Raw genomic sequence first — 16,638 nt, 5'->3', positions numbered from 1 at the left:
ACTTAGATTAAATTCCCCAAGGAATGCCTGGATCACTTACTAATTTGTGCATATGCATCTTTATTTGTGTGTCTTTGAGTACAATGGGCTACATCCTGAGCTAAGTCACAGAGATATACATTTATAGAGCGACAGCAGCGTCACTGCCAGCGTCATCTCATCTGTGTTCTCATTGCACAGAGAACTCCCTAGTGATAAACTATTAGTTAAGGACTAGTGCTCAAAACAGACAGAGTTTCTGTGCTCTCTGAGTAAATGTGCATGGTTCCACACACCGAGAAAGCAGCAACACGTAAATGTTCTGTAAGACCTGCAGTTAGACAGACACAACATGGATTAAGATTTATTTCTGCCTTATCTCCATTTCCCTTCAAGTTAAAGTACATCATGAGATCAGTACTATGGACATCTTCATGTCAGCCTCTGCTGGACTCAAGGCAGGAGCTATTCCAGGCTGTGAAAGGAGGGCGTCGAAGCATCTGCAGTAGTGAAAATGCCATGTCTTGCAATAAGCCAAGTAATTTAGGGACTTTTGAACTCTGTTCTTCATGCTTCCCATGTGAACAATATGAAGGTGATCAGCAGAGCCCAATGGCTCCCTGCCTTGAGGGACCAACCTCCTACTGCCCCACCTGCAGCAGGTTTGAACCCAGTTCATGATTCAGCGGCAAACCCACACAACCTCCCCCTGAGGGGCTGACCTGACAGGGTTACATGCACTAATGGGAAGGAGCAGCAGCTCTCAGCAGTACCTCAGACCAGTAACCTGCCTTGTACCAGAGAGCTGGACCTGCTGATAGCTGTCTTGCTAAGAACAGCCTGGGATGGGTCAAGGATTTGTGTTTTACTAGCATCCCTGCGCTTCCTTCCCTCATTGCTCCACTCCCCCCAAACTTCATGCAGGGGGAGGACTTTGAGTTCTGAATCTCACTTAACTAACACTCCAACTTGGAAGCCTTGGAGCATGAGAGAGGCACCAATGATACCGCACAGCTCTCCCTCTGACAGCTATGTCCAAGCCCTCAAGACAACCACAATTTCATCTGCTTGGCCCTTCTAGGGGACAGATTGTGTGGAGGCTGAGGCAACCAACCCACTTAATGAGAGAAAACACACTCAACCCAGGATTTCTGTCCCTTACCTTTGAATATTTAGTAATAAGTATGTTTTAGTGCAGGAAAAATGCTGCCCTAGATGTGTCTCAGTTATAGTTGAGGTTGTTGTGGTATCTACTGAGTTGCAGTGAAGGAAGAAAAAGATACTGAACTTCAGCTCCAGCAAAAAGTCTCTGATAAATATGTAAAACAAAATTCTGATTACATCAAAGAAAATAATGTATCTGTTAAGCTCTACTTCTCTGAAGCAATTTCAGGCTCGTGTAAGTTGCTTTATTAATAAATAAATATACAGATTTAACAAGCAGTTCTCTCCTTACACAGAGAACCTAAGGAATGATATGTAACCACTGAAGTAATTCTTCTGCCTTCAAATTCTCACCATCTTCTGGAAAGTAAAAAAATGCAATATTTGGCTGTCTTTGTCAAGTTTATGATGTCATTTATGATCCAAGTTGCTGTGTTTAGGAATGGGTGTATGTTCCTCAAGTAGTGTTCAAGTGTGAACAAGCTCTCACATCTGATCCCAATTAGAGTGGAAGAATAAGTGCTGAAATTGCAGAATTTACCCCAAAGTTATGTTCTTACCTCCATGGTGAGTGAAACTACATTCTAGGGCTGCTAAGGCAGGTCAGAGGACCATTCTTTGTGGCTGAAGGCAATGTCCAACTCATCAGTTATTCAGTTCTTCAAAATGCATCAGGATGAGGGTAGTATCATTGAAATACGGTATATTTCAAGTATGAGATTTCTTGTTGAATTTAGGGGCTGTGCATCTGTTATGATGACTTTGCTGATCAACCTGAGTATGCAGTCACTGTTAGTCCAGGATTTCTGGATGTTTATAGGCTTTGTCAGACCTACAACTACATAAAAACCCATGTCCTTTTTTCAGTCAGACAAGTATCCCAGCTACTCCAGACAGTGCTCATGAGGTGGAAAGGAAACTGGACACCTTTTTTCCCATTCTTTCTGTGACTATAAATCAGTCTGGCTCAATTAAACCCAGTTTATATAATTGCATGAGAATAGCCATATCTCTTTGAGCTATAGAGTGGTTACAGCCTTATTTAATTGCATGGTACTTCATTTTTGCTGACTACTGAGCTGGTCTCCTGAAACATTAGAAGACAGATGAGGCATTGCAGTAACCTAGTTAAGTTCTCTGAGGAAAATTTGCTTTCTAAGAGCAGAGTAGAAGGAGATAGGTGGAATTCTGAGACCCCAGTAAAGCTCTGTGGGTGGGGGAGGGAAATTAATAGCTGGGGGACTAGTCAAGCTATTTCAGCCCTGGAAAAATTCAGTGGAAAAGGCCATTGCACTGATCCAGAAAATGCTGTGGATTATTAAGTTTTGCATTTTCACTTTCCATACTAAGAATCATTCTAAGTGGAGAGAAAAAATAAATAGAAAAATGGGAACAGAGAATAAAGCCCCTTTCATGAAAGACATGTAATGAGCAGAGAAAATTGCCTCTTTTCATTACAGCCTTAAGCCTGACCTCATGCTCTGTCTCACAAGCTGTATTTTTCATTATTATCTTCAGAAATATCTTATATTCCATGTACTTATTCTTCCTTTTGAAGAAATTCAGACAATGATGGTGATGATGGTGATGAGGAACTCTGTTTTATGGGAGCTAACCTGTGGCCATCCACTCAAGGCTTCTAAAGAATCCAAAAGGGTTTCTCTCCCAGAATTTATAGTTAATTAACACTTTTCACCCTCAGCTGATAATATTTCAGACTGTGTAAATTGTATCTATCATTGCTCAAGTGGAACTGTCAGATACATGAACCCCAGATTTCTTTCACTGAAAAAAAAAAAAAAAGAGAATATATTTTATGGATAGATAAAGGAAGTAGGAGTCTACCCTAGCATAGGTTGCAGATGGCATAAAGAGAAAGTGTCAATCTTGTATTAATCACCAGCTACAATTGTTTCACATTAAGCTTAAATCTTGACAAGAGCATTGTATCTAATTCTCTCAGTATTTACTGAGATGGTAGAAGCTGATGGGGAAGAATGCCAAAAGTATTTATACTTCCTTCACAAAGTTAAATAGAATCAATCCTAAGTACAGCATTAGACTTCACTAAAAGCAGGGCCATTTTGAAAAATGAAACTCACTGATGTAGCTAAAAAATTAATGACATAATGCTATATCCCGGTAAGGAGATCTAGAATGCCTAATTGCCCAGAAATGCAGATTGAAATGAGTCTGAATGAGAAGAAAAAAATTTAATTTTTTAAAATTTCTAAATTCCATCATTTTCCTTTAATAAACAGGGGTCAAACAGCACTACCCACAATTCTTCAACAACATGAACCATTTTAGGAGATCCAATCTGAGTTTCTTATCCGACACAGTCCAGAGGCTTATTTATGAGCTGATGTTTCCCAGGATGTGGGAGGTTTTTGTTTCTTTGTTTTCCTGTGTATGGATGGCCCACATTGCTGAGCATACTGCTGTGCATTTGGCTGGGTTGAAAGAGTTTCTAAAATAAACAAATTAAGATTGTATATGGCATTATATTATTGGCTCATTCCATCATCATCCATAGGATTTCTTGAATATTATTTCTTCATTCTTTTCTTCTCAGTCTCTCCTTACAATAGACAGTTTCCAGGTTCTTGACATCTAGCTTGGTTTTTGTGAAACTTAGTCCTAGTGCTTTTGTTTTATTTTGGAGATATTTGTTCACAATATTCCCTTGTATGGATAGTATTCACTGACTTTTAAAACATTTCAGTTTTCCCACTTTTTTTTTTTTTTTTTGGTCAGAAAAAGGAAATTCAAAATGCAATCTTTTTAGCCAATGAAATAATTTCTTTTCTGTGTAATTTTTTTCTGAAAAAAATATTAATTCTTGACAATCAAAAATCAAGGAAGAAAAAAAATTAAGGTTTTTTTCCCAAAAGCTGAAAGTTGCAGTCATTTCAAGTGTAACAAGCCTAACTCCAGAGTAATTCTGCCAGTTTGTACCATTTGGGAATATGAAGAAATGTGACAGAGGCTAAACCATTTTTTTAATGTGCTGATCTCGTTCAGTTGAGCATTGCTTAAGTATGAACTCTAAGACCTCTTCTAAGATGGGCAGATCACTTATCCAAAGTTGAATAATTTAAGAACTTCAGGTGCTCCTAAGAAATGTGGTTTGAAGAGTTGACATGTTTTCAAACTTGGTTGACACCCTGCATCTTAGACAGAAGTTGACAAGACAGAGCTCCTGCTCTTCCAAGTCTCTTTTATGTGGTCTTGAAAAAGTAAAATCAGATTTCCTACTATTGTACCTCTCAGGATCAAATATTTATCATTACACAAGATACCTTACCCATAATTTTGGGGGTGGAAAGAAGGTAGCAATATATCTCATAGGAGATTAATGCATCCAAAGAGCCTAGCAAGGTTAGTTCTCTGTCTGTGCACCACTGCCTCTGAATGGAAGCTTTGTAATTGAAGAGGGAAGACCTTCCCTAGCAAGTGTTTTCCTTATTGACATGATCATTTATTGTTTTTTCATGCTCACTATAGCAGGGAAGACCTATTTTCCTCCAAAGAGGCTGTTTATACTGCTTGCTAATTTTCCATTTCAATGGCTTTATGACTTGTCCTTCGGGTTTGCAGTGTTTTCTCTGCTATAGGAACTTTCCTCCTCTTTTAAGCAGAGAAGAACAACTTGAGAAAGAGTACAATGTAGATCTCTTTTTTTCCAATTATAACAGGTAAAAAAAAAAACCCAAGAAGTGTGAGTGGGCCTTCTGTACTTCCTGCAGAAGTCCTGCTGGCCAGTCAAGTGATTTAAACCTCAGTATAAAGAGGCTTAATGAAACTGGAAGGAGTAGGAAGGCAGAGCCATCTCTAGAGAGTAATGGATTCAAAGCTTTTTGTAGCTGTTTTGCAGGTACAAGATAAGTCTGTGCTTGTTTGGGCTTGGCAAGAGTGAAAGACCCCATGGTCTCAGGCTCAGTGACACTGGGGTTGAGGAATCCAGCTCCCTATCAAATGCTGGCATAACTTGTTTCAGCCAAGTGATTCCTGTAAATTCCCATGACAGCAAAGTGATACACATAAGAATAACTAAAGATTATTTCCTTTCCTTCAGGGACCATTGTGAACTAGAGGAAAAGTCACCAAAGAAAACCTTGTGTGACTTTTGGAGCCCACAATATCTGGGTAGGTCCAAAATAATTAAAATTCTGGATGTTCAGGGAATTCATTACTATTTTGTTTTGGTGGACTTTTAGTATTTACTGCAAGATAGGGCATTGTTCCGTAGGGGGAAAGTAAAGTGCTTTTATTGAAAGCACTTTGTAAAGGTGACTAAGCTGTTTCACAGTAAACTGCTAGCTTTCTGTGTGGAAAGTTAGGGGCAGATGCCTCTGTTATAAACTGTGCTGTCTGCAGCTTGAGGTGCTGGGGACAAAAACTCACAGCCATTATCCTCATCATGACAGCAGCCACCTCTTTGGTCTCTCATGTGCTGCAGAGATTTCTCAAGCTAGTCTTCATTACTCTGGTTGAAAAACTTTGGACTGCCTAAGGATCTAGAAACTGCAAAACATAACGTGAATTTCTACTCTCCATTGTCCTTTCATACATCACACAGAGAACTGAGAAGGCCACTCTGGTAGATCTCTATTCCACATGAAGTTTCAATAAGAACTACATTTATTTAGTCTTTACATGCTTTGTTAGCAGATGGGAAGCAATCCATAAACAATATCACAGAATAATATGGTTTGGAAGGGAACTTGGAACTCAGGAGGTCTTTAGACCAACCTCCTGCTTAAAATGGAGTCATCTGTTAGTTTGCATCAGCTTAATCAGAGCTTTATCTAGTCAGGTCTTGAAAAATTCCAAAGATGGACCTTGCTTCAGTGCTTGACTGTCCTCATTGTGAAAAAGTCTTCTGTTGTATCTGACTTGAACATCTCCTGATTTATTTATGAAAATCTTCTTTTTTTTTGTTGTCCCATCCTACTCCTCAATAAAGAGCCTGGCGGTGTCTTCCCAGTTACCTTCTTGTGCATATTAGAAGGTTTGTTCCCCCTAAGTTTTCCTTCTCCATGCTTGTCGTGGGTACTCCAAAATGTTGCCAAGTATTCTCCTTTAAACTGTCTCAAACAAGGACAATACTGAAGATGTGTGTAGGCAGTTTTCCTTCTTTAGTCATTGGTGCCACAGTCAAATAATGCCAAGGTTTTGGTTACTGTTATGTTATTGTGTCTGTTTATTTCATAATTAGATATGTATTGCAGATAAAATAATTCCCTCTGCCATATGAGGGCACTACTAGAGTGACACAAAAGTCTGTAGGCACTCATCAATCTTGCTCAATTCCCATGTTTAGTCAGATGTAAGCTCTCTGTGATTCAGTCTTATCTTTTTAATATGCAAACTTTGTTGACTGAAGCTTCAGAGGCAATGTTCCTCTGCCGCAGAGGCACACTGTAAGTCCCACTGTTTCTTTGAAAATGGGGTGGGAAATGACACAGAATTACCCATTCACTCCTGGGACACAACATCTGTAAAGGTCTGAAGCCAATTTTACTAGCAGGACTATATTTTTGAAGATTTTGTTGTAATTATTTCAGGAATAAGGTCTTGGCTCTCCACTCAAGAAATCTGTATGTGAGTTAGGATATGTGCTTTCAGTTCCCTATTCTACTATGGATTTCTTTTTAGACTGCATAGGTATAAAAAACAGGGCTTTTATCTAATCTTTCCTTATAGGCAAAGAAAGGAAGCAGGCATTTCCAGGGAATGATCAATTCCATCCTAAACCAGGCACTGAGAACAGTTCAGCCCTGTAAGTCCTTCTTTTTGTCTAATATCTCTTACAGAAGAACCTTGTTTCCTAGCTTAGGTGCACACACCTACATTTCTGACTTCTCAAGTTAGGTGAGATGAATTCTACTCTGAGTTTTTCTGAGCCTCAGTTCTTGGCTTTAAACTTGTCACTGTGCCTCAGGAGGGATTAACTGAAAGGATAAGAGCCTTAGGGATTTTGAGGTATCCAGTGCCATGTAGAGCTAGGAACTGTGGTTTAGTTACATGTATGCATCCATTAAGGTATAGATAAAATTGCTGTGTGGGGTGAAAGCAGTACAAAGACTATGATGGAAGATCTGTAGCTGAGATCCTTTCAGACAAAGGCACAACACAACTCCCGAATTCTTCCTCCAGATAAGAGAACAGAGAAAGTGGCACTGTCTCTCCATGCAGGTGAATCTGCCTCTCATCAGCAGCACTGTGCTAAAAAGGAGGAACCAAATTAATGAAACTCAGAAATTCACCTCAGCTTCCTCAGTTGCAAATCATGCTTTAAATTTTTATGTGGAATGGTGTGATGGGTATAATGTACGATTCCATTTCAGGTAATTACATTCTCCCTGCTTAAAATTCTCACTGTAGTTTCCACTGGGAAAATGATTCTTCATTTCTCCCTCTTGCACCCTGCTGGGTAGGTACTATTGCTGCCAGAGTGGCTGCTGTGTGCCACCCCTGTGCCCTCCATGAACATACATATACAAATTGTGGTGATGTTAGAATGAGCCCTGCATATGCAGACTTTTGTCCTGCCTGCACCTGAAATTGGTTGGAATTGCCTGGGTGTAGCTGAGAGCAATATCTGACCTGCAGTTTTCCAACCACAGGGGAAGAAGGAGGCTGGGAAAAATCAGTGCTATAGTCAGTCTTTGCATCTGGAGAATAATGTTTCATCAAGTATCCAGAATCATATAATTCTTCTTCATTCCCCAGTAAAGCAGATTAATATCATTTGATGCATTGTGAGACTGGATAATCTGGGGCCAGGTGAGGTGAAGCAACTTGATGGCTACCAGGTAACGTGAACAGTCATGTGAATGCTTGCAATGTAGTCTGGGCTTCTCAGGAAGCTAACAGCCTCCCACATGGATTACATGGTTCTACCAAAGGTGATTTAATTGGTCTGTTCTACTGGGCAAACAACCTAGGAGGTTGCAACCTAGCTCATGCAGTCACTGCCTCTTGAAGGAGGTAGCAGCCAGAAACAGACAGGGGATAGCTTGTCTTAAAGCTCCAAACCAAGCTGGCAACACTTTTTAGCTAGGCACTGAGACAATAGGAAGACATGGCTAAAAGCCAAGTGGATGCCAGCTTTTCCCTCTTCTGCCAAATCACACACAGAGCAAGCCTTATTCTGTGGCCTTCAAGGCAAGTTCCACAATTTATTTGGGTTTAAAACTCCCTAGTCATATATGAGGTTTTGGTTTTTTGTTGGTTTGGGGTTTGTTGTTTTGGTTTTTGCATTTTTTTTAAGGGGGGGGTGGACACTCTATTTTGTTTGAAGGTTTTTTGATTGGTTGGTTTTTTTTGTTTGTTTGCTTTGCTTTTTGAGCTGCTATGTTTATATTCCCAGGCAACTGCTACACTGTGATGTGCTAGCAGTCCTGGAGCCTGCTTCCTCTTGGCATGAACCGAGGCAAGACCCAGGTGTTCACCCTGCAGACTGTATTGCTTCATTCTTCTACATTCCTACAATTGATCCGTTTCCCCCTTTTCTCCTCCTTTTTTTTTTTTGTCTTTTTTTCTTTTTGCTGTTTCCTTTCTTTCTTTCTTTCTTTCTTTCTTTCTTTCTTTCTTTCTTTCTTTCTTTCTTTCTTTTCTTCTCTCTCTCCTTCTTGCTCTTTTTTTAAAATTCTCTTGCAAATATTTCCTTCTCAAGATATATTTACATTTTATTCATGACTCTGTCAGGATTAATTTCAGCGCTTCACGCTGCCTGTGACTCCTCATGTATAATGAATGAAGCAGCAGCTGGTGCAGCTGACAGCCTGGGCACTCCAAGGGCATATACACACCAGCATCATTGGCAACTTCCTACCAGGAAGGATTTTAATACCCCTGCTGTCTGAAATGCACTTCTGGCCAGGGCATGCTTTAGGAAAGAATTGTGGCAGCTCTAAGCAGAAGGTACTTTCCAAATTACTTTCTTGCTGTTTATCTATGTGCATTGATAACAGGAAAGGCTTTGGCTCCATCACTGTCTTAAGGCTGTAAGATGCTGAGTGTCTGGACTTGATTACCTTGGTGAAATCCCGTGGAATTACTCAGCCATCTCATTACTGTAAGAAACTAATCCTGGATCTGGAGTAGCATACAGACACAGCCTCTGTTTTCCCTTTTCCATCACACAGAATAACTTCTTTATATCATAACTCTACAGAGGCCGAGGATGCTTCTGCACTGAATAGGCTCTCAGAAAGTCAAAATCTGATCCCTGAGTCTGCCACTGGGTTCTTGAGTAGCTTTGGCATGTTGTTTCCTCTTGATGTTTCATGCTCTTCACATTCAAAATGTGAGCTAATATTTCTGTTTTCCTCCCAGTATTTTGATTATTTAGATTAGAAGCATCTAATGTAGAGGAATGTATTAGATGTTTGGGATGTTTGGATGGACCCTAATGCTGACATCATGATCTTCCTGGAAGTTTTTAAGTTGAGCCATAATAAGAGCAACTATAGTAAAAAACCATTGTTTTCTGGATTCCTAATTGAATTGCTACCTCAGCCATGTACAGCACTCATAGTCAAGCAGAAAAAGAACTGTAGACGTTATCCCAATAATTAGTGTTTTGTCTCTTTTTTAAATGATGGAAAAATCAAGTTTCAGGTAATATGGAAAAAGGCATTTCAGATTAATCTTTAAAGATATCAAAAGACCAAAATTTCTAGATGATCAAGTTTGCTTGTATTTCAATATTTCTAGTTATTATGACTGCTTTTATTTTAACTCTGTAAATACTTTTAATATTTCAGCTTCTTTGCAATGTTTAGGTTGTAAAGCAACATACAGAATACCAGATTGTCATCTCAAAATTGAACTCTATTTTCAAACCATGTCAGGCAAAACCTCAGACGGCAGAACTCTCTTCCATTTTCGTATTCTCTTGTGAATACTGCTCACAAGGTAGGGATGCAGAATCCCTTCTAGCACCATGATTAACTTTTATCTGTCTTCTGGTTTATAAAAGTCATGCTTCTTATGAAAAAAAAAGACCAGTGTTGAGTCTTATAAGATGGTGTCATTAAGATGTCTTCCAAAATAATGTGTAAATATTACAATCTTAGTTAATAATTAAATATCTAATTCCAGATAAATTGGACAGATTAGCTAGGTGAAAAAGTATTCATCCAAGGACTAAGGTTTTATGCTCTGACTCTTGCTGACTGATTTTAACACTGACAATTTGACAACTGAAAGAGTTTGCTAATTTTCACAGGTGGGGAAAATGAGGCCTATGATGTGCAGATGGTTTGTCACAGATTCAGTCACCAGAAAAACCAGGATCATCACTCAGAGGGATTTCTAGCCTGCAGCACTGCATACAGCCCAACACACTTGGTTGGCATTGGCCACCTGAAACAGTGAGGTGCCACATAGCACAGAGGACACATCTTCAGGATGGGTTTTGCAGAGAAAATGGTTCTGGCCCTTCACTCTGCCCACTCCTGCAGGAGAATGCAGGACACTATTCCTTACAGTGTTTGAACATGGGATGTTTTCCAGCTCATTTGTCCAGTACTTTGTTAAATTACTGTTACTTCCACTATTTCTCCCTTCTCACAGTTCTTCTATTCTTGCATCTGCTTCTTTTTCCTTCTGCTAGCTGAAGACAATGCAAGATAAAGTTTCCCTTTCACAAACCAGGCATCTCTTCAGTCAAAAGGTTTAGATTCATTCAGCTAAGCTGTCACTTATGTAATTCTTCTTTACTTTTCTGTTGTACCCTCTCAGTTTTGTAACCAAAACAGGTCTAAGAGCATTTATTAAATAGGAGAATTCAGGTTCTGGTTGCTCAGAAGGCTCTATTTTCTTCTTTACAAATGCTAATTTTTTTGATCCAGAATGCTTATGATCAGGACACTAACCAGATCTGATTCCCCATGCACCAAGTTGTTCATCCTCGTGATTATTAGCTGCAGAGTAATTCCCCTTTTGTGACCCTTAACATGCTGGCTGTGGTCCAGGCTGTACTGTTAATACATTTAACATACAAATTCTAAAATACCCCCATTCATCTGGGTACTGTATTCTTTATTGGCTGTCATAATGGTATGTGTTGTTGCTATGCATGGTTAAACGTTGAGGGACTGCTCTGCATTTCTGTGGATGTTGCTATTTTCTGTGCTGCGTTTCCTGCTATAGAAACATCTATATTCATAATTCCCAAACTTGTGAAAGCCAAGCCTTTCTTTCCTCTTAGGGAAATAAAGCCAGTCACACACATCCTGACTCCCCCAAGACTTTGAAAAAGACTTATTTGTACATAATCCACTTCTTGGACCTCCACATCCCCCATTGCAAGATATCTTTGTTTTTCTTATTTCTGGTATCTGTCAATAACATGCCGTTACAGAAAGCCATGAGACCCCAGCAGAGGGGTAAAAATAGCCCTAGAAGCTGAGAGGGCATGAGTGTAATGCAATTCTGACTATCAAATTCTAACGTGGCAAGGTCATGGTGCTGAGTGCCTCTGAGGACCTTCTTTGTATTGAATGTCTTCCTTATCCTACAGTAATTTATTTAGGTGTATTTGTATCATAAAACCACAGGTTATTTGGCTGTTTGATCCCAGCAGCAAGGAAATAAAATTGTTCATTTTCCTGTCATAAAAAATAGTCTAAAACCTTGGGAATATTCGTTATAATATTTAGAAAAAACAACTGGTCAAGAGCACAGTGGATGTCTGGACTGTCCTTACAGTACCTACCTGAGCTTAGGGAGAAGCATGGCTCAGCCCCTGGGGTTGTCTATGTCATTAAACATTTCTTTGAGCAAGGAGAAGACAAGAAGGCATGCCTGCTGGTCTCAGTTCTGATCCTGCTCCCATTTGCTCAGTTTTCTGTAGTGTTCAATGCAGGGCAGCTTATTCTTTTCCACCTTTGAAAGAGCAGCTGCAGAAACTTGCTCACCAATGGCAAGACAGTGATTGTCCCAAAGCTTAGCTAGAGGAGCTGAGCAAGCCTCTCATGTTGCTGGCAGGGAACCAACCAGACTTGCCTTGTGTAGTCTCAGAGGTTAAAAAGTTCTTTATTGTGCTCAAGGTAGCAGTAGGGACATGCACAGTGGTTTTTTCAATCTAAAATCTTGGTTGCAAATCACTTGAAGTGCCCCCTGACACATGGATGTGTGGTATTTTCTCAGTCCAAGTCACCAAAGAATTCACAGAAAAATACCTTGTTTTTCAATTAAATGGCTTCATGCAGAGAAGAGTCAGAACCAAGAATAGAGAAAAACAAAACTCTTCTATTCCAAAGCCTGATTAGGAGAACCAGGCAATAGGAACACTTCTATAAACTTTACCTGAACTGTGCCCTATTTTCTACCAAAAAGCCAAGGTGATATTTCCTTTTGTCAGGAATGAATGATATCTTCATTTCAAGGCTTTTCTGGCAAAAATTTGTAAATGTGAAAAATGCTGTAGTAAGGACTGTTAAGCCCCCCAGATAGTTCCAAGTTAGAAATGACTTTCCAGGGACACTTTAGGAACTACTTGTTTTCCCATCTGTGAGAGTTTGTTGTTCTCCTGCTTCACATTAAGGAAAAAGGAAACGACACGTTCACTGATGAAAGAGTGTATCTTTTAGTGCTACTTCTAGGTCTGCAGAAGAATGGTTTCTCAGGAAGCAATCTAATTCCAGCTGGAAACTGGATGCACATGTATGGCTATATACTAATATATATTTTTAAAGTAACCTTTATTTTCAGTTTGCTAGCAATCCCTAATCCAAAACATTATAGATGAAGCAAATTTGGTTCAGCAACGCTGAGGTTACTATAGTTCAGGATTTTAAAGAGTGCCAGGAAAGGTTCCTGGGCACCCAGATCTAGTTGTTCGTACTGTTGAGTTGCTAGAAAGGGCCCTGGAGGGGCTTTGGCTTGTACACTCTCCCAGATGATCACTCAGGTGTTAGCAGGGGCCACAAGATTCTCTCAGTAGGTAGCCAAGATGAATCTACCCTTTTGAAAGGATGAGGGAATTCAGCAGTACAGCTGTACGCCACTCTGTAGCTGTTCTCTTCAGTGCTAATGAGAGTACTGGCATAATTAATTTACGAACATGAGAAGCAAAATCTTTGTATCTACAGACATAGCTGCTGGTTTTTTCCTCTCTGTTTTTCTCCAGAGTAATGAGATTATTGCTGCATACAGGCTTTATTTGCTCTTACATACGAGATTCTAAATTCAGAATAATAAGACAGTAATAAGTGCAAGTAATCCTGATGGCCCAGTGACAAAAGAGATCAGAGACATAGGAGGAATTTTGTTTCACTTTTCTTAAACTAGAGTCTAAATCCATAGTTACTGAGGATCACTTTACCTATGAAACATGTAAACATCAGACCAGTACCCTCAAATCACCCATTTTCTGCAGAGTGCTTTTTATCCAGATCTTTAGATTCAGTAACAGTTTATTGAGTGAAAGGAGACTGCAGGCAGTATTTCTGCAGTCAGTATTTAGAGTGCACTTGATTGCATTAGTACTTGTATATGGTGTGTTACATAAGCATAAAATGATTAAGACACATTTGTTGAACTGCAACAACTGTTGTTCTTGCCAATAATAACAGCCACCATTATGCATGTGAAATGCAATCAGCTGCTGTGCTTCAGCTGATGTCTTCTGCTGCTGAAGGTGTGCAGGGGAGGGTCAGAAAGTAATTCCCTGTCGTTATTTATTGCCATAACTTAAGAGTTGAAGAAAGGTGGACATGATGAATAGCTGGTCTTACAGAGATTGGCACACTTTGCTCAGATCCAGGCTAAGTTTTCCTTGGTGCTTTGTCTGTGTGACTAGCACCTGCAAAGGACTTCCTTCTCTGTGCTTGCTGTGTCCTAATGCATCTTTCAGAAAACTGGGGTTGCCTCCGACAGGCAGCCAGACCTTGTCTGTAGTATGCTGCAAAAGTCAGTGAATAAATAACAAAGGGTAACTGTGCATGGGGCAGAATTATGGAAGAAACTGGAGCAAGATGAATGTCAATATAGCCTTCAGTAAGCAGTTTCTCTTCCCTGAGCTGTCAGAAAAGTAACTGTGTCTCTGATTAACCATTTTTCCCCAGAGCACCTACTGGGAATATCCTAAGTGTGTACTCTCTCTTCCTGTAAGGATAACGCTTATAATAACATGCAGGTCTACATGCCCACCCTGCCACCCGCTTTCTTCTCCAGGACTTGTCCAAGCCTGGCAGGTCATTCAGCATTTTTATTTCTCTGTGGATCATGAAGAATAGTTACAGTCCTACTTTAACATACACCAGCACCAAGAGTGCTTCTGCAGCCTATTTCCAACTTTGCACCAGAAAAAGAGTGAGCAGACTCAGGCCAAGCAACTGTCTGTAAGTGATTAGAAGCAAATAGGATTTGGCAAATACCGAGTTGGCAGGAGGCATTAGAGAGCAGCTCTTCATCAGTAGGTTCCCCATGGTGCTCTGAAGGGTCATTGTGTGTACTGGCGGGATTCTCATGTTTTCTTGCTTCCTCCTTCCCAGAGGTATACTGGGGAGGAAGATTATTCTCTGCCACATAATCACTTCTCCCCTCCCTCTCCCCACAGTGCACCCTTCCTTCACAGGTTTGGTTATCATGCCGAGCCATGATGCAGGGTTTTGCTGTGCTGTTTCTCCTCTGCCCCCTTTCTCTCCTTACATTAATTTTTTGTTGCAGAAGCAGAGCCTCGAGAGATTTTTGATCAGTGAAAGACTCAGGGTTTCATGACTTGCATCTGCATTTAATGGGATGCTAGCAAGGAACTGAGTGAATGCTAATGGAGTGCTGGAGGATGAGGTCCTGCTGCAGGTTTATCCTCACAGATATCTCAGGCGCTGACAGGAAAAGTCTATAATTCATTACTGTGATAGAGGTATGTTCCTTTACTGAAAGAAAGAGGTAGATGCTCAGGAAGCGATCGAATCTGGGGTGGTTCAGGCTTTTTTAGCCATTTTCTTCAAACTGTAACTGATCTAAGCAAATTTCGCTGGCTGTCTAGGCAAGGACATTTGTCATATTGGGGGTGTATGGTGCATCTGGAGACTATCAGATCAGACACATAACCAAGGATTTGAACTATGCCTAAATTGCTATATTCCACACATCTTAGGAGTTAGAAACATTTAGAGGTATAAATTCAGTCAGAAAAAATACTGGCATGGGGGCTTTGGTGAAATTTGATTCATTTGTCTCTTAGCTTTGTTAAATTATCGATGGTCATGGCTGTTTTTTAACATTAGCACTCAACAGAAGGATTTCCATGGGTGGGATGCAGCTCTCCATATTCCTTCTCAACTCCCTGAAGCCTGGCTTTGCTGGCTGAGGCTGTCCTGGGTCAGGATCTTGCAGATGGAGTTGTGCATATCAGACCTGACTGCCAAATACATTTGTATTGTAGTTCCTCTGTGCCGGAAGTGGATAAGTTATCCATGGGTGGTAGGTGTGAATGTGCTTATCTCTGCTAACAAAATTCCAGGGGTTGTCAATCAATCTTTGGGGAGTTTATCTTGTTCATACATTAAACTGCCTGGTGAATTATCATGGTTTTGCATGCTTCAGCTGCACATGACAAACACACTGAGCAAATTCCTAATGAACTGATTACTTAGCTTAGCATTTAAACTGCCACATTTAACATCCTTCAGCCCTCATAAACATATTGAAATACTAAAGGGATTATGGCTGCCAGGTTTTCTGTGTCATTACTATAAATTAATCTAAGAATTTAATCAAAGATACCACCAGAAGCAAAATAAGAGAATGAGGTGTTGAGATGATAAGTATTTAACTCAGAGCAAAAAAAATTTTTGCACTGAGAGTTCATTTTCAAGAAGGTTTATTGTAAGCAAATGTAAAGCACACAGGTGCAATATTTCCCCTATGTACATATGCAATGTTATATACTTTGTTTGGAAATTTTTAGCACATTTTCAGATTGCTTTTTTTTTAAATTTTCAAACATCTTGTTTCAAAGTCAGCAATGAGGGGAAAACTAGAGGGCTCTTTGAAATAAACAGTAAAAATTTCACAGACCCTGGGTATTTCAAACCTTAGTGTTGATTTTACATCTACAGGAAAAAAAAAATGATCAATTTCCATCCATTAAGATCTCCTCCATAAACCAAATTTTATCTAGGGTTATAGAGGCAACACCCTACGTGAGTGGCTGTGTTTTCACAGGAAGTGAGGTCACATGGTTGTCCCTCTTCACATTCTGGACATTAGGCCTGTGATCAGAGCTGAAAAGCTGTTGCAAGTGTGCTTCCTGATCTCTCAAACATCAGGACTACATCTTCACCCTCTATCCACATAGCCCAGTAAAGGTGTATTTAGGGCACACTTTTCTCTCCCTTCTGGAGCTCTGTTGTCTTCTACCTTACACGATGCATCACTAGATTTTACCAAAGAGAGGGGTAGGAGGTGAAAAGTATAGAAAAGGACCTAACCTTCAGCTCCCACTAGGTGCCATGAGTATTTGCCCCA

General features: G+C 40.0%; 1 protein-coding gene across 8 annotated transcripts in view; it reads left to right on the top strand.

The window, feature by feature from the left end:
* Positions 1 to 16,638, top strand: part of LRFN2 (leucine rich repeat and fibronectin type III domain containing 2) — a 153,725-nt gene that overhangs the window by 61,285 nt on the left and 75,802 nt on the right. The window contains exon 1 of one of the 8 annotated variants that reach the window (XM_048297859.1): positions 5,271 to 5,292. The exons of the other annotated variants lie outside the window; for them this stretch is intronic. The gene's annotated coding sequence lies outside the window, so the exon portion shown is untranslated. Of the gene's footprint in view, positions 1 to 5,270; positions 5,293 to 16,638 lie in introns of those variants that run through there. 8 annotated transcript variants of the gene reach the window in all.

Source organism: Corvus hawaiiensis, chromosome 3 (assembly GCF_020740725.1).
Source record: "Corvus hawaiiensis isolate bCorHaw1 chromosome 3, bCorHaw1.pri.cur, whole genome shotgun sequence".
Lineage (NCBI taxonomy): Eukaryota > Metazoa > Chordata > Aves > Passeriformes > Corvidae > Corvus > Corvus hawaiiensis.
This window is presented reverse-complemented; position numbering and strand designations above follow the sequence as displayed.